This window comes from Numenius arquata, chromosome 11 (assembly GCF_964106895.1).
Source record: "Numenius arquata chromosome 11, bNumArq3.hap1.1, whole genome shotgun sequence".
Taxonomy (NCBI): Eukaryota; Metazoa; Chordata; class Aves; order Charadriiformes; family Scolopacidae; genus Numenius; species Numenius arquata.
The window spans coordinates 42,217,369-42,235,774 of NC_133586.1; positions in this window are offsets into that span (position 1 = coordinate 42,217,369).

The window sequence follows — 18,406 nt, forward strand, 5'->3', positions numbered from 1 at the left end:
TGCGGGAAAATATAGTAAAGCAATTTAATGAAAACGCTTAAATAAGCAAACAGTGCAGTTAATTGAACCCATATGCATTAGGAAGGAAATCTGAAGTATACTGATTCATTAAGTTTTATATAACTGTAAACCCCCAGAACCTAAGACAGAGTAAGAAGCCGTGATGAAGTGCCAACTAGAAGGAGACCTTCTACCCAGCTTCACTTCGATCTGTTTTGTTATGACAAGAACAAGTGGTTTTAACAAGTACACCATAAATCAGGACTGTGCACTCCAGCCTGGAGTCTTCCAGGTACCAAACTGTGCTGCAAACTCACATTCCTTTTCTTCTGGTGGTGTTTTTCATTTTCCAAGACAGAAATAACTGGAACTTGGATGCTGCCATCTGCAAAGAAAATAAGCAGTGAGGAGGCGATCCTTGAGGTCTTTATTCATTTTTTTTTATTCAAGAAAACTTAGCCATAGTATCTAGATGACATTCCCTGAGTCATGTCTAACTGAAGGCCACAGGTTCATTACTGGAGAAACAAAATACTCTCTCTTGCAGTGACCATGTCTCTCCAGCCACAACCTTCTGGGTAGAGAAGTGGTGTAGAATCACAGAATCATAGAATGGTTAGAGTTGGAAGGGACCTTAAAGATCATTGAGTTCCAACCCCCCTGCCCTGGGCAGGGACACGTCCCACTAGACCAGGTTGCTCAAAGCCTGGTCCAGCCTGGTCTTGAACACTTCCAGGGATGGAAGTAGAGGAAAGATGGGACTGGGAAAGGCAGCAGGTTTGCTGTCCAACAGGCTCCTCTCTTCCAGAGAGCTTCTGTCTCACCCACAGTTTAAAACTGACCAGAAGTAAAATCCTGGGGAGAAAGCTGCTGAAGGAAGTGCAAAAGTTCCCTTTGATTGCAAGAAGGGCAGAACTTCACCTACAGATCAGGGAAACTTTGGAGATGCTTGGTTCAGGATTTGTTCATGCGATTTGGGTCTGGAGGTACCAACTTTGGTTCCCACTTACCCTCAGTTCCCCGGGCTCATGAAACAAGATCTGTTCACTTTTCAGAGAAATAAAATAAAAGACAACAAATTATGATGATTTGATCCCAAGCCATGGAAATACCTGACAACTGGGCTTTGGGGTTTCCAAAGTGATGCTGATTCAAAGTGCCATTGCAGCAACCAGAATGGGAAGACCTTCATCCTCAGTAACTTCAGTCTGAAATGAAGGTGACCGACAGCCAAGAAGAAGAGTCTCAAGCTAATTGGAAGGGCACCTCAGAGCATCCAGGTTGGTTCAGGAGGTCATCAGTAAGCCATGAAGATACCAAGTCTTTCCCATTCATGTTCCTCTGTTGATATGCGCGACTCAGTGGATGGGGGATGGAACACGAGAAAAAGCTACAAAAGGAAAAAATTGCAAAATTAAGTTTTCATGCATAAAGGTTGACCGGGGGAGTAAACCTTTGCACAGTGCTGTTCTTGGTGCTCAGGACTAAAATAACCAACCACCTGAAAACATGCACAAAGCATCTTTTACAAACACACAAAATATTATGGAAAAACATCTCGATTTAAAACCCAATAAAAACAAAGGCACAAAAGACTTCTAGGTGGAGTCTTCATAGAACCTGACAAGTGTGACCATTTCTCAGTTTCTCTACAGGTGGCCGCATGGGCACTGTGGCGTGGGGCTCCCAAGGGAGGGGGAGTGATGGGGGCACGAAGGTGCACGAGATGGCCTCATCCTGCCACCCAGAACGCTTCATCCGTGCTGGAAAATAGATGCAGGCACCGTCTGAAGGGAAAAGAAATGCCGGTAGGTGAGTAGAGCAGCCCCTGCTTGAATTTCCTGGATGTCAGGCACAGTTAATGTTAGGGAGACAGAGGGAGAGCTGAAGTGCTGGCCCCAATTCAACAAAGCACTTAAGCACAAGCTTAACTGTAAGTACGTACTTAAGTCCCTCCTTATATAGCAGAACATATGTTAACGCCTCTCTGAAGCCTTTGTTAAGTGCATGCTTATAGTTAAGTGTCTGCTTAAGAGCTTTGTTGAATCAGGGCTGCTGTTTACTTCTAACAATTGATGTCTCCTGGAATATCCACATTTCTGGTTGCAAACCTGACGCATCTGTTTTCTCTTAATGTTATTAATAGAGTCATTCTTTAAAAAAATTCACGACGATCCTTGAAAAATCTGCGATGGCTGCATTCAGGAGAGCGAGGGACCAACAAGTCCTGAGCATTTCCATAGAGATCCTCATGGAGATCTCCCATGTTTTCCCATATCTGGTCCTTCCATTTTATTCCAGGGAGTTTAAGGGGAACCAACAGGGTTACAAAAAAATGTGGAGTTACCAAAAATACAAATAATCTGAGTTTAGCTTGATTAGATAGAAATGTGTTATCAGCGTTAAGAAATCTTGAACCATCAGAGATTGCTGGAATATAAACTTGTAAATGACAATTAAATTATTAATGTAAATGTGGGTCAAATTAGTATATATACATGTAAATAACATAAATATAAAATTGTTCCTATAAATAGAAGAGCTGTGTCAGGAAATCCTGAACTATAGAAGATTATTGCAACATGGCTTAACTCTGCTATCGGGTAGCAGGAGCGACATCTTAGGGAAATGAAGATAATTCATGATTTGGGTTCTTTTCAAAGATACACATTCCTGAGGGGATCGGCCCCCGTAGAAATTACGCTCCTTGTTAAAATTCACCACGGTGTGTCTGGGAAAGTGCTATGAGGATGCTCTCAGGGGCTGCCAGGACAGGTAGGGAACAGAGGACCATTTTGTGCCTCTACTCATCTTTTTTTTTCCTTTTAATTTATTTTTGCCTAGTTGTTGAGCATCTTTCCTGTGCCTTGCTCTCTTTGGAAACAATGCTGCTCACTCCATCACTCCAGGTGGGTGCTGGCATCCCCATGGAGCTCCCAGGTGGGATCTGGGGACCCGCTGAGGTTCTGTGGTGTCCCAGGAGCATCGGGCACCATCCTGGCACTGGTTTCACTGCCCGGGGCTCAGATCCACCGCCAGCCATCCTGGCCCTGCTGGGCGGTTTCCCAGCGATGCTGGAGACTTAGACCACAATAGAAGGAAATCACTAAAGCTGAATTGCTCCAAGTCAGTCCTCAGCAGGGTTTGACTGGTAAATATTTAACAAGGAGAACTCCCTATCCTCTCCTGGTACGTATTAAACTAATACATTTATTTTAACAAGGGAAACAGTTTCCCCAAGCTTCTGCTCAATTTGAGCCCTTGACTTCTACAAAAGCCTCAGTAAGGTAGGCTTCCTGGGGCTCAGTAATTCACTGGGACTAAACGAGAGATGGCTCTGAGCCATGAACTTGGAGTCTGGAGGCGACAGTACCTCCCCAAGGTAGGGGAGAGCTTGGTACTGGGGTTTCCATTCCCACCTGCCTCCAGATGGATCCCATGCCCATCTCAGGACATCCCTGCTGCCACCAGTTTCTGACCATTTCAGCCATCCTGTGGAGCCAGGTTGACCATAACCCATCACAGTTTCCATGTGCTGGAAGCAGTTCATGTGCTGAGTCCTCTCCACAGAGGCTCTGCAAAGTGCTGGCTCCATCAGCACCCATCTGTCCTGGCTCCCTTGGGCCTCCAGCCCTTCCTCCTGCCCCTTTCCCCATGTTCAGGCAGAGTGTCATGGGCAAGGACAATGCTGGGAGAGCGAGCAGCTCCCATCTCTGCTCCCCAGGCTGGTGGTGTTGAGCTTTTATCCCCCTTGGCTCTGCTCTTTGCTCTATTGCATGGACCAGAGAGGACTGGAAAACCCCCCTTAGCAAAACCATTGTCACTGCAGAAGATCTTCCAAGGTGCCCAAAGCCATTTGTCCTCAGGAAACCTTGCTGAGATGTCTTCTGATGCTTTCTGACCTAAATAGGACACGCTCACGTATGTAACTCCATACATGGGGACTCAGTGTTCCCCAAGACCTTCCTGCATGAGCTGGGGCTGGCTGTGTCCCCCCGTGCCCCGAGCAGGATGGTGGCTGCCAGGCGAACACCGCCTCTGCAAGACATGCCCTGAACTGCTCACGGGACACGTCACCGGTGCCAGGGCTCACCCACTTCACCCGCGGGTGCCCACAAACCGCACGGTTGCTTTCCCTGCCCCGGCATGGCCGTGGCTGGGGACCCTCAGAGATGGTCCCATCCCTGCAGGTACTGCCTGCCATCCCCTCCAGCAGAGCCTGGTGCTGCCTTTGCGGGCTGCAGGCAGGATCTGAGGCTGCCGGAGTCTCTCTCGCTCCCTCACTCGTGTTTTTCAGACTTGCCCTCAAGGAAATAAAAAGCTCTGAAAGCAACTCCCAGCTTTGCATCTTTGCTCCCAGCCATCCCATGATGCCGGCACTTCCACTCTGACTCACGGGCGAGAGGGCAGGTTCGAACAACTGTGGCCGCCTCTGCCAAGGCAATTATGAGCCCTGGCGTCACGGCCCAAAAGTCTCTGGGAAACTTTCCCTGCTTGGCTTACCTCACTCGCAGTGCGCTCGAGCAGCCGGGGGTGATGAGCAGCGTTTCCAGCAGGGAGGCGGGCGTTTGTAGGTGGAAATGGGCAGATGCGAGACCTTGTTGCATTGGGAAGAGGTCCCTGGTACCACGAATCATCTCCTGCTCCACAGCCCACAGAGCAATGACTGCCTTGGTGTCTTCCTCGGCGCCTTGTGGTTGGGTAGTGCTGGGAGATCCTTTCAGGCGATGCCATGAGCGTGGAAACATCCAAACATCCAGCAAAAACCTGCTCTGGCCCAAGCATCTGACACTTTTTCTCCTGCCATCACGATCTGACATCATGTTTACCCTTCATCACCACCAAAACCTGTCTCTCCAAGTAGCCTTTCTCCAAGTTTCTCTTCAGTTCTTCACAATATTTAATAAACTTCCCTCTCCGAAAGTGTTGAGGAGAAACAAGGAACATTTGCAAACATTTTCCTCACCCTCACAACCAAGCAGAAAGCCCATCCCTGTCCCCGTCCCCACCTGTCCCAGCCCGCGGCAGGCAGTGAGGTCTCTCCCACCACCAACAACATCAGCAGGAAAATCCTTTCCACTCTGTTTTTCTGGGTCTGTGATTCCAGCAAGTCTTAACAGCAACTTGGCAGGACAGTAAATAAGAAACAGATTTCCAAATGTTTTGTTTTACCATTTTCTTCTCTGTAGCACTCAAGCCCAGAGGCTGAGGACCCAAAGGTCTCTGTCCCGATTGCCGATCTTCCCCCACAGGCAGTAACCCGGCGGTGAGGCAGGGACCAGGCGTGGGCACAGCCTGCCAGGAGAAGATCTGTGAGAAGAGCGTGCCATGTGGACCGGCAGCTGATCAGGACAACTAGCCTGCACTGGCGTCTCTTCAGAAGTGCCCAATTTCCATGCAAGGTGGAAAACTGGGGAGAAAACACGGCCCCTGGGGTGCACCCCGTGCCGAGGATGGTTCGCAGCCAGCTTCTGGCTTGGTCTGAGATTTTGTGTTGCTTCCTATAACTCTTGTCCCCAGTTGCGTGTTTCCCATGTGCTCTCTCCCACCTGTAAGCATTAATGTCAGATCCAGAAATTCTGGGACCAGTCCTCTTCCTGCACCAGCATCAGTCCGGAATAACTTGGTCAATTGGAATTAGCCCTGGTGCGCAGGCACGCAAGAGAAGAGTGAACTGAAGGGTTCAGATAATTATCCCTATTACGACAGAAAGCCCATTTTCAGGTCTTTTCCTAATCTCTTTCTAACTGGACTCTCCACCCCTTGAACTGGGGGAAGTTCCCACTGAGCTGAAACCCTCCCCTACACTATTCCTCGCTGCTGGGACAGGCAATGGGGATGGTTCTGGGTCTCGTAGCTTTTATGTATCAGATCGTGATGCCACCTACGAGCCTCATATCAAATACAGCATCCGTCTGAAAATTACCTCTTGTGCAGGACGAGGCTGGAATCCATGCGGTAGCACACATTTTGGAATAAATTTTGAGCCTTTTTCAAGGAAAATCCCTCTGAGATGGGGTTATCTCGCAGAACAAAGGCTGTTCTCCCTGCCTGATTCACACGGGTGGTGACTAAGCACATGAAGCATTCCTCAGCCCCTGTGTTACTCACACGTCTTTCATCCAACGCCTTCTTCCAACACAGGGGAAAAAGAAACCCACACTGCAACCCCACGATTGCAGAGGGAAGCTCCTTCTCTGCCCGTGTCTCCCTGTCGTATAACTACATTGCTCAGGGTCCGCAGCCCTGGAGAAATGTATGTCACAACACCTCCAGGGAGACGTCCAGAAAAGACCAGTCTCTGGTCTCTATGCAAAAGCCTCCAAACTTCTTTATCCTCATAAATTATTTTTTCTCTTTTAAATACGACGTTTCACACATTGCAGATTGGTTTTTAGAATACATCAGCGTCGGTTAATGAGGTCAGATTAGTCCTGCGCTTGTTTCAGCTAGAGCCAGAGTGCCAGCAGTAACAGCGATCCAGCCTCTAACACCAACATGCCTTCAAGCGCCCCCGGAATCTGTTGTGCAAGGCTGACTTGCAAAGCAGGCAGATAAGTTGTGTGCATATGCATTGTGTAATATTGGCACCCGGATGAGTACCACGGCGCAGGGTAATCCCCAGGGATCACAGAGGTGGTATTTTGAGTGGAGAGCTTCAAAGCGGAGTCTGGGTGCTGCGGGAGCTGATGCTGGCATGGGCTTAGCTCCCAACTCTCATTTTCTCTGCTATTTTCTTTGCTACTTCAAACTCAGCTGGCAAGGCAGGGTGAAAGCGGATCGGAGGCGCTCAGTGCCACGGTGACAGGGGACGATCCCTCCTCCCCGTGCACGTGTGAGCTGGCCACGCTGGGAGGGAGGACCAGGAGCTTGTCACCCTCCAAACCAGGTTCTTCCCGGTCTGTTACCCCTCGCGCAGGCACCCGCCAACCTGCTAGAGCCCCACAGCAGCATCACAGCGTGCGGAAGTGCTGCAGCGTGGTGGGGACAGGCTGGAGACCAAAAATGGCACGGGCAGTTTCGGAGAGCGGGTCAATGGGTGTCCAAAAACCAGCCACGGACACGCACGTGCAGTGTATGGTCATACACCCATCCACATAGGCAAGACAGTTAGGGTGGGCAGGGGATTATACTAAATAAAGTCCTATTGGGTTATAAGACAAAATCAACATCACCCTGGTTAGTGACTGAGGAACTAATTAAGAGCAGTTTTATAGGTGCAAGATCCCGCTATGCGACAGACCAGTAAAACCATGTCTGAGTCTTCTGATGGACGCGTGCAAGGATGCGTGTAACACGTGGGCTGGGCTCGTGCCGCAGGGGTGCCGTTGCTGGCTCATCCCCACTTCCGCCGCTGGTGGAACAAGGTCAGGACATGTTACATTGGACACGATGTCCCTCTCAAGTCCACCCAGGGCACATTCGGGCATGACCCCACCTCCTTTGGAGGAGAACCCTCTGGTTCACACAGTGTCCAACGCAAAAATAAAGGGCCTCGCTCCCAAAAAGCTGGACCAAATTTAGAAAATCAAGCTAGACAAAGGCTTTGCAGGTCTGCTTACAGACAGTAGGGAAGGAGCGGTGGGACATCCCACTTCCCTACCATCTGGTCACCCAGCACCTCCTTGCTGGTCATCCAGAACCGGAGGCCACCAGCAAGAGCCAGGTGTTTCCCCAGATCCTGGCTTTGGATTTTGGTAGCCCAACATCAGCAGGATGGGCAGGAGGCTGTTTCCAAGACACCAAAAGGAAACACAACAGTGGGACCCACCAAACCATTAGGTCCTCCCTCCCTGGCTCCTCCAGGGTAGCCCGTGGGGCCAGCACTTGGCTAAACCAGCGCCGGGGGCTCGAGAGCCAGCACGTGTTCCCACACCAAGGCAACATTTTTGCCGTGCCAGTTTAAACCATTAATAATTGTCTCTACAAACCCTCACAAGCTTCCAGTGCTATGTAAACAGAAGTGAATTACAATTATTTTTTTCCATCACTGTTTAAAATGTGTGATGCTTTTTCTAAACGTCCCCACGAGCGAAAGCTCGAGGTTAGTAGGGGGGAAGATGGGGGGGGGGGAGTCTGAAACGGCTCCCTGGCCTCCCGCCCGGTCCCAGCCAGTACTTTATATTTCACTTCAGGATGGTCAGAGCAGAGGTTTAAGAGGCTTTGAACACTCAGTCCCGTTTTGACCGGCAGCGAGCGTTGGAGACATAAACAGACTTCATTTGAACCGGGCTTAATGTAGCCGGGTTTACAGAGTCCCAGCTGATTTCGACATACATCAGAAGGGGTGTATATTTAGGGAGGCGGCGTGGTCCGAGGGCGACGATGCCTGTAGGTGCCCCCGCGCCGGCGCTGACCCCTCGGCTCTCCCCACCGCTCCTTTATCTGCCAAATGGAAAGAGCTGACCTACTTCACAGAGCAAACCTGGAATCAATTAATGTCTAGCCTGCATTTAGGAGAGGCAAAACACTATATAAACATTATGTATCATTTAGCTTCTGAGGAAAAGCCATCGCCTGACAAAAGGGGCCTCTCTTTTTTATTTTATGAAGTCCGGTTTACGCTGGTGCAGCCCTTCTGACTTCTTTGGCCTGGTCCTAATTGACACCAGCCCAAAGTGCAGGAGAAGCCAACTCACAAAGTACATTAATTTCCCTCATCAATACGCGGGGTCTGTTTGCTGAGAACCCCCATTTCGTATCTGGTTGGTCTCCAAGGCTCCCCAAAACCAAGGGGCAGCATCACACTGCGTGTGGGCCACCAGAAAGGCTGCTGGCACCTCCCAAAACTGAACCTACTGGCCAGAGGGCTGCTTCCTGCTCCCCAGCCCGGGCAAAGCAGTTCAGCAATGTCCCGACACCTTCAGAGAGTTTCTCAAGGTGTTTCAGCAGTTGTTGGTCCAGCTCAGCCCATTCAAAGGTGCGCAGGGGTGCAGCGAAAATGAAGTTTATGGGGATGTAAGGTGAAGCTGAGGGTGGGAAATGCACAGAAGCATCCGAGGACATTCCCGGGTGCCTTTACCGCAGCCGGTCTGCTCCCGGTCCCAGCACTCGGGCTTTTTGCACCCAAAATGCCGTCCACGGCACACACCTCGCCGCAGCCCTCTGCAGCTCCTGGGCTCGTATGCACATCTTCAGCACCAAAACAAGAGGCAGGGAGGCTTCTTACAAAGCAGCAATGTTTCTGGCCATCAAGCAAGGCCTCAATATCTTAAGGAATCTGAAAAACTTGAGAGCGCTTTGCCATTCCCAGCTGGAAATTAGAAATCCATCGGCAGGGTTAGAGGATTTTACCACTTTTTGGTTGCTACCTGTGATTGCCGGCCTCTGCATTCATCCTGAATTACTCACCAATGTCACTGTCGCACTTTCCTGCCAGTAGAATTTTATTTTCAGTTAAAAAATATCCCCAGACCATCTATGACTGGTGTCCTTTCACGCTGGCTGCTGTCCTGCAGTCTCCGGCCCTTGCACACCATTGCTTCAGCCTGTCTGAGCCCTCCCTATAAACACAGGGAGGCTTAGGATTGTTTTTCACACTACACAAAAGTTTTATCTCATCATTAAAGTAATGAAAACCAGGATTACCCACAGCCCGCATCCCAAGCTGGGGATGCCTGGCAGGGTGCTGCTGTAGGTGCAATGAGAGCCAGGGCCCCGTGTTTTTGGGGACCCTCTGCACCCACTGCTGTGGGGAAGGGGATGCCAGCGGTCCTGGCTGATGGGCATGGTGACCCTCGTCACTCACCCGACCACAAATGCAGCAGGAATTATCCCAGTGCAGTGACACCTACTGTGATGTGGTCCAAACGCAGGCAGTGACGCTGGTACCTCAGTCATACCTGTTGTAGAGGGATTTGCTAATTCAAATGAGCAAAAGACCTTTAGCCTTGGCATTAATAGCTTTGAAACCAGCAGAAACCATTTCTAGGGTCAGCGTTTGCTTCCCCCGGTTTGGCTCCGTCCTTGAAGGGAGCATAGGAGCAAACCTGCACTTCGGATAAAATCCCAGGTGATGTTTTCCGTGTCACTCCGGGGGTGACACATGGATATGCATGGGCACACAGCTGGGGGGAAAAAAAAAAAAAAAAGAGAGAGAGAGAAGAAAAAGTTTAAACAATGAATTAGCAAGAAAAATTCACCTGGAAATTGAGCATGCAGAGATATGCAGGCAGTAATTCTGGAGGGGTGACCAGTGCGGGCATTCCTGGGGGAAGGTGGGGTGCCCCATGTCCCACCGACTGTCCGGCTCACTGGGCAGTATCACATGTAGCTGTCAGATAAAAGCAGGTTTTGATCCCGTTTCTCCACCAAATAGGTTACATCACACATTACAGCACCACATGTGTTTCCATCATGTTGGGGAAGCTTTAGGAAGTATCCCTCATAAAACACAAAACTATTACAAACGAGAACATGAAAACCAAATTGAGCTGGAGCTTGTGTCGTTGGTTTCTCCTTAGCCCTTTTACGAGGAGCTCCTGTTGACGGCGCTCAGCCGACTCGGGTGAAGGCTTTGAGGCACAAACCGCCTGCCAACAGCAACCCAGGGCTGGTATCAGCAAGAATTTTAAAGATCCATGGAGATGAGTTCTGTAGGGGTGGCGAGAGGCAGGGAGGATCACGGCAGCGGCAGAGAGAGTTCTGCAAAACCAACCCACCCCTCTCCATAGGGACGTGTCAATAATTTTGCTTAGATACTGCTCGTGTCTGGCTCTCGTTTGTTTTACTGCTGGAAGCCATAGCATAGAAATGAAGAGGGTATTTTTAAGATGTTCCTCTGGTAATACTGAACTCCTGCTGGTCGTGCAGAACTGCAAGGAACGGTCATATAAAAGCTATTGAGACTGAGAAAAACTCAACATCTGATCATCAGAGGCATCACGGCCATCAAAGGCAGCGCCTGTGGCAGCCTCATGTCCAGGTCACTGGAAGCTCGAGCCTGCCCACTCGCTGCAGGAGCCCAGGAGCATCCCTGAGTCCCCAGTGTCCCCACCTCTCTCCCCATGTCTCCTAGCCTGGAGAGACCCAAAACCCCAAACCCATTGCTTCCAGGCACTCTCCTCCTTTTCACCATCCCCAACGCTCATTTCCCGGTTCCTGCCGTAGCGTGGGGACTGTGTACCTGGTGAAGCGGAGCCGAGCAGCCAGCCCCGCTCTGATAATCCCTGGATAACCAGCAGAGGGTCAGGGTGGCTTGTTCCTCATCATCTCAAGCAGGTCGACCGTCACGGCCGTCATGCCCGGGCTTTGGGGCTGTACCTCGGCACCGGTACACCCCGTGCCGTGAGGAACAGCTGCTGCTCCACCGGTCTCCTCTTCCCTTCTCCGATTACCCAAAGCCAGGTGGGTGTGTTTGCGTTAAAAAAACCTCCAGACAAACCCAAGGGGGTTATTCCAAGATACTAATCAGCATCAGAGCACAGAAACGAGCTGCTTCCTTCAGAGATGATCACAATCCATTGCCTTAGCGCGGGTGGGTTTGCTCTGACTCAGAGCTACGCCGAGGCTGCTTGATCTTAGAAAGAGGGAGCTGGCAGGGAGAGCACACGGGAGGCCTGGGCTCCAGTCCCAGCCTTGCCACAAGGTTTCCAGGAAAAAGACCCGGGCTCTGATCCTTTCCCAGCCCACGCTTCCTCCAGCTCCGAGCGGCAACGCGCCTCCCTCCATCGCTTCCCTCCGTCAGCGGCTGCTGCAGCCCCGGGGCCAGCACCGGCGGGCAGCGCTTCCAGCCAACGAACGAGAAGAAAGGAGAGCAGATATTTTCTGTATTATTTGTAATCATAAATATTTCTGGCTTGTTTTAATGAAGGTTGGAAGAGGAGGTTGTAGGCAGAGCTCTGACAGCCACCAAGGATCACCTTCCCTGTAAAGAGCTCTTGACTTTTCCTCTTGTCATGAGCCGGCAAAGATTTTTCTTTGGTGACCTCCACAATCTCCCTCAATATACCAGTGTGTTTGAAATAGTGATGTTGCAACCTGCAGTGAGAGCATGGTAAAAAGAGCCCCAAATACCATGGAAGGTGGGAAATGCCATGTCTAAGGCATATAGAGAACTGCACCCCCTGCAAGCACCCTCCATCCACCCCACGGGGCAAGGAGCAGTGCAAAGGTCCCAAGTATTTTGCATGACATTGAGCCCCCTGGCTCTACAGATTTTCTTTAACATCCTTGCAAATATTTTTCTCCCAAAAGATCAGAGGAGGACAACAGAAGAGCAACCCAGGACTGGCTTCACAACGTGTGCCAAGTGTTAGGTCCCGGTTTCTCACACCAAGTACACAACAAAATCTTTTCAGAAGCTCTAGTCCCTATCAGTGCATTTGAAATAATACAGAGGCTCCTGACAGTAACCACAGCCACCTGGGGAGCGGGGCAAAAGGCAATTTTTGATATCCAGGGAATTTTTTCTGGACTCCAGGCCAGACCACGAGTTTTTTAAACAATAGGTACCAAGCTGTGATCATAGGCTTGTATCACATTAAGGTTAACCCAAGACATGTAAAACTCAGCAGTCTCCATTTGGGGGATTTGTGGGAGGTTTTGCTGGTTACAGGGTTTAGACTCATTGCCTGGGCTTAGTTGTTCCCCAAACAAGATCCAGAGAAGTCCATGGCTGAGGTAAAGCTGAGTCCAAGCTCAGCTTGGACTACCAGTGTAAGCAGGTGGCAAGTCCTCCTCACCTCCCAAACTCTGGTGCGAACATGTCCTCCGACCCCACTGCCCCCAGAAATCCAGGATGAGCTCTTGTCTTTCTCCCAGACACACTGAGGGGTAGAACATGGAGCCCAACCCCAAGGATGGACCCTTGCCATGCACCCAGGGGACACCCAGGGCTCTGCCAGCTCCAGGATGTGCTGGGGCTGGGGTGCAATGAAGGACAGTGAAGAATGGGAAATTTTCCAGCAGGAACTTGAGCACATTTGTGATGGACACTGATCCCACACCAACACTGTACAGAGCTGGGAAATGGCCTTAGCCCTCCTTATGGGGAGGACACCAGTCCCATTTCTATGCTGGTACCTTCCTAGGCTCCCAGCACTGCTTGTGATGAGATCAGTAGCATTTTCCCTAGAGAGAACAGCCCCAAAACGTCCATTCCTTCCAAGAAAATTATTTAGTACATCAAAAAGGCATCTGTTTTTGTAACTTGGAGTCTCTCTTATTGTCCCCAGCTCCACCATTACTGACCTGTTCAGCGCGTCATCCTGGAGGTCCAGGAATGGCAAATACAGATCAATAAATGGGTTGGTGAAACAAAACCCCTCCATAATGGCACCAAGTCTTTTTGATGTCATTCAGCAGCTCACTGAAATCTTCACCTTGAGTGATTTTGTGCTGTGAAAAAGAACAAAACCCAAGAAGAAAACGCTGTTAGCAAGAAGGAGGTGATACTTGGGACTGTCACCCTACAGACCCCTCCCCACAGGTTAGAAGTTGGTCTGCCTGTGACCCCCACCCCCAATGCACTTTCAGAGCCGCCGGACGTGCCAGGCGGTGCAGGGGCTGAAGGGAGGGGGATGCGGGTCCCGAGGGGACCCCCACCCCTGCCCATGGGGTGGGACCCAAACCACTGACCCAAATCGGCCACTCAGTCTAGTACTCCAACCAGTGATTTTCTGGCCCAAAGGCAAGAACATTCTCAACCGAGCCATCCTGAACTGATTATTTTTAAATTACATTTTTCTAAAAGCAAGAACGAGCAGAAGAGTTGGGGAAAACAGGGAGTCACGTTCCTCTAATCATTTACATTTCAGTGACAGCTTTACTGCATTTATTTCAAGTCAGCTTTGCAAAAGCCCTTTATCAAGTGGTGCACAGCTCTCCTACAGAGGCTGCAGCATGAGTTCCAAGCCCATGGTAGCATTTTGGATACGTCACATCGACGGGCTGCGAGAGCACGGGGAGGAGCACAACCTCCCTCAAGCGCTCGCAGAAAGGGCGTCCAAGCCGCTCCTGGACAGGGCTCTTGGCTTGACATGACCTAAAGTGATGATTTCATTTTAAACTTCTCTTTGAAGTTAAACAAATTCAGACAAAACACATCAAGACTGATTAAGAGTTTTTCTCCACCTTCATAATACTTGAACTGCGATGTGCCATCCCAATACTTCTAGCCACGCATGTGTTGAGCCTACCAAAAAGGCATATAGGATCTGCAGCCTGGACTATTATAAAAATGGGGGAGGACAGAAAAGGAAATTTTTCCTCCACGGGAAGCCCTGTTAAACAGCATTTGACATGTGCAGACAGTGCTGTCTGCCCACGGCTGACCACAGCCCACCTGCTCACGTTCTTCCCCTGCTTTTTCAGGTTCTTCTGTTTCTTGGCCCAAAAGCAGCAGCCGCCCTCGCTGCTCTGCAGACCCCTTCGTGCTTCTGAGTCAAGTCCTGCCAACGCCAACGCCAAACCGCAGGGATGCGAGAGAGTCCCCGAGCATTGCTCACATCTGGGGTGTCAAGAGATCCATCAAGAAGAGTTGGGCTTCTAAAAAACCCTGGTCCAGCCCCATTCAGCAGCAAGAGGTGTTAAGCAGGACCACCTCGGTGCTGGCAACCAACTGCTGCTGGGGAGCAGATGCCTCTCGCATGCCATTTGCCATATTCCCCCAGCACATCCAGCTGGGAATTCATTGCAGAAGGGCCATAGGCATCTACAAGACCATGAGACCTGGGTTAAACGGAGGCAGAAATGGGTAGTGGCTGAGAGGACCTGGGTGCAAAGTGTGCACCCAGGAGACCTGGGGACTGGCTGTGCAGGAGGAGTCATGGAAAAATAATCAAAGCAGACGTGTAAAGATGACCCAAAAAGGGGACCGTGGGGAAAGATCCACTTACTGTGTTCAGCGACTGGGGGCTTGTGTATCCAGAATGTTTCCAGCTGGACCAGAAGCCAACTTCTGCAAGCAGCCAAGCACCAGCTTTTCAACCAGAGCCCATTAGCTGGTAGCACACCCACCCACTCACGCTCACACACACGTGCACAGAGTTCTCATGACCTAGGGTTCGGTTATCACAAGTGCCATCAGCATGTCGGAGGAGAAGATGAAGTTGCCCAGCGAGATGAACACGACTATGAACACGTGGCTGCTCGTAAACCCGTAATGATCCATCTCGCGCTGTGAGTCCGTCCAGCCATCAACCTGCAAATGTATTTAAGCAGACCAGAGAGTTAGTTCCAAACCACAGCATAACTCACAAGCCATATGAAATCTTCCTCTTCTTTCTCTTTCTTTTTTAAAACTGAACAGTTTCTCTGTTCCTCAGAGGTTCCAGGTTTAAATCAGCTAGTACAGATCTCTCTGCTGTCAGCTTCAGAGATTTGGACCCCTCTGAATTTGCAGTATTGGGCAGGGGAGTTTGTCTATCGAGGCAAATTTTCCCAGCGATATGGAAGACAAGTTCACTGTCGAGCAGTTCACGCTCTTCCTAATGCAGTCACTGGTTAATTAAAGGGCTTCTTCAGCAGCCCTCCAGAATCTGCAGTTTGTCCTTTGGCTGAGACAGACTGGAAAATGCCGTTGTACTTACAGTTATTAAACTGAAGAGCGTGAAGAGGGCAGCCGTCAAGCTGCCCCAGTTTTCAGTGTCTCTGCTTTTGGGATTTGGTACCATCCACGTCCCAAAACGGCAAACACAAACATCAGCAGGACCAGCAGGATGAGGGCATACATCACTGTCTGCATCGTCTGGACAAGAGTATCTGGGAAAATCTGCCAAAGGAAAAACAAATGTATGCTCTGTAGGTGAGGGATGAAGGGGATGAAGGCTGGGAAGCAGGGCTGGGGATGTGGGAGGTGACAGCCTCTCCGGACTACTGCTGGACCAGCTCCCTTGCATGCATCCAGAGGGCTGTACTGGGAATTCAGGAGAGGGGAGGGACAACTGCCACAAGGGACATTTAGATTAGATACCAGAAAGAAATTCTTTACTGTGAGGGTGGTGAGGCACTGGAACAGGTTGCCCAGAGAAGTTGTGGATGCCCCATCCCTGGAAGTGTTTAAGGCCAGGCTGGATGGGGCTTTGGGCAACCTGCTCTAGAAGGAGGTGTCCCTGCCCATGGTGGGGGGGGTTGGAACTAGATGATCTTTAAGGTCCATTCCAACTCTAACCATTCGATGATTCTATGACAAAACCCAGAGGCTGTGGCCATGCATCAGCCTCTTGAACTGGGCTCAGTGGTAAGTGCTGCACAGCGGCAAGACTCGGGGGCTGCTTGGTCCCAGAAGCATCACACCTAGGACACAGGGGCTTCTCACTGCCTTTTGAAATATGGACAGGTGACTAACAGAGTAACAGATTCCTATTGATAAAGAATACAGATCTTCCCAAGCTTCTGCACTAATTAATTATCTGAATAAAAATGGGCAGTCTTATTAACCCTCCTGCCTTGCGGTCTGAGCACAAACTGGAGGTAGAATGATATCTCTGCTGCCTTCAGTGTCCGGCTGCTCCACCCTGGTCATGCTGGATGGGAGACAGGAGTCTGCAGCCGTCCCTCATCCCTTCATAGCTGCTCAGCTTGGGAAAGCCCCAGGCAAAGCCTGGGGTCACCAGGAAGGGATGTGATACCACCTCTGAGACCATCTCACTTCTTATAAAGACCCACATATGACAACAACATATACAAAATACCCTCCTGGGAGCGGATAGGAGTGTTGATTTGGTGAACTGAGCTTATCGTTGGTAATGACTTTTAGGCAAATGCAAACGTTTCCATGAACTCCAGATCACAGACAACTGCATGCAGTTCCTTGCGTCCATGGTACATTCCCCCGGCTGGCTGCCCCCCACCCTGGGAACACTGTTCCTGCTAGTGCCAGGGGGAATCTTACACAGTGCACCCATTCAAGGACTGTCCATCCATCACCTCTGACTGTCAACAGCATCTCAAATTAAAGCTCTGAAATGCAGCCGGCTGAGCTGCTCGGATGGTACCTACCAGCAGGGAAGCTAGAGCAAGGGGCTTCTCTCAGTCTCCTCCTCCATCCCAAGCTTGTTCTGATGGGTTAAGGAGTCCCATAGTGTTTTCCTGAAGAATTCCTGGCTTTTGCGAGTCTTGCCTGCTCCAGAAAATCCCCTCGCCGCACTACGCATGGAGCAGCAGGGAAGGGCACCATCCAATGCAGAGACAACACACGCAACGGCGCTGTCTGCAGAACCGTCTCAGAAAGCCCAAACTAGACCAGCCCAAAACCCACCCAGTTTGGTACAAATTCCTGGAGGAACCGGCGGAGGGTTTTCCTGCCTCCCTGCACACGTAGGTCTCTCCGGCAGGCGCAGCCCGGGACTAGCAGGGGAACAAAAGCCATTCAACCCCCAGAATCAGGTGACATTTTTGCCAAGTTATGTCATGGCATCAGGCAGGTTTGGGCTGTGGCACGTGGTCATAAAGAAAACCAGCCACCCAGAGCTGGGGGCGACTGGAGGGCTGTAAAACGTTCCCAGCAACTGCAGGCGGGCGAGTGCCTCCCGTGCAGGACCATTTTCGATTGCCAAGGCTTCTCCGGCTGCTTCAGGAACCGCTGTGGAGTCCTATGAGCTTTTATTAAGAAAGGCCTTTGTGGTTCACAGTCTGCACAGGTAGTAAACTACATCAGAATTAATCCCAAATATATTTTTAAAAAAGCAGAAAAGTTGATTTTTTTAATTTTTTTTTTTTTTTTTTTTACAGAACAACCTGGCATTTTTAAAGTTTATTTTGAAGTTAAAATAAGGATGAATGGGGGCCTACACTAAAACAGGGATTGCAGCTAACAGAACGTCTCTGTATGGAATACAACAAGGAAATTATTTCCTCAAGGTGGAAATTTATTGCTCCAAGGTGGAAGGCAGAGTGTTTTAAAGAGGTTTTTAATTAATAAAGGGAAACGTGCCAAGAATGTGTTGCATGTTTGAGCTCCCTGCGTTAAATACTGCTAACCTGTTAAGGGCTAATTTAGGCTTCAATTAATAAATTACAATACACACAGAGGCATAAATAGCCTCCCCGCACCTTCAGCAAAATGCATTTAGAAAGCCCCATCGCATTTTAAAACAAATTTTAAGCAAGTAGGTGTTGTTTCTTGGGATGCCAAGCGGCTCAGGGCACTTGTCCCTTCAAGGTCAGGACGCAAAGGCGAGTACCAAAGGCCCCCGGAGCTGGAAGGCAGCGTCACGGCAGGGCTTTGCGGGGTATTTATAGCATCCCTGGAACAGGAAGGGACTGTGAGAGCCTAAAGAATTTTCCTCTTTGGTATTTTTTTTCCCCCAGTAGTGCCATTCTAGGCATTCTCACCCTAAGCCGGGATGCAATCTCCCGGTGGCCCCAGTCCCTTAGGTGTTAAGTCCCACCGCTTCCATCAAAACCCAGTGTTGTATGGCCTGGATTTTCAAAGGCGTTCAGGCTCTTAAACTTGCAGATTTGT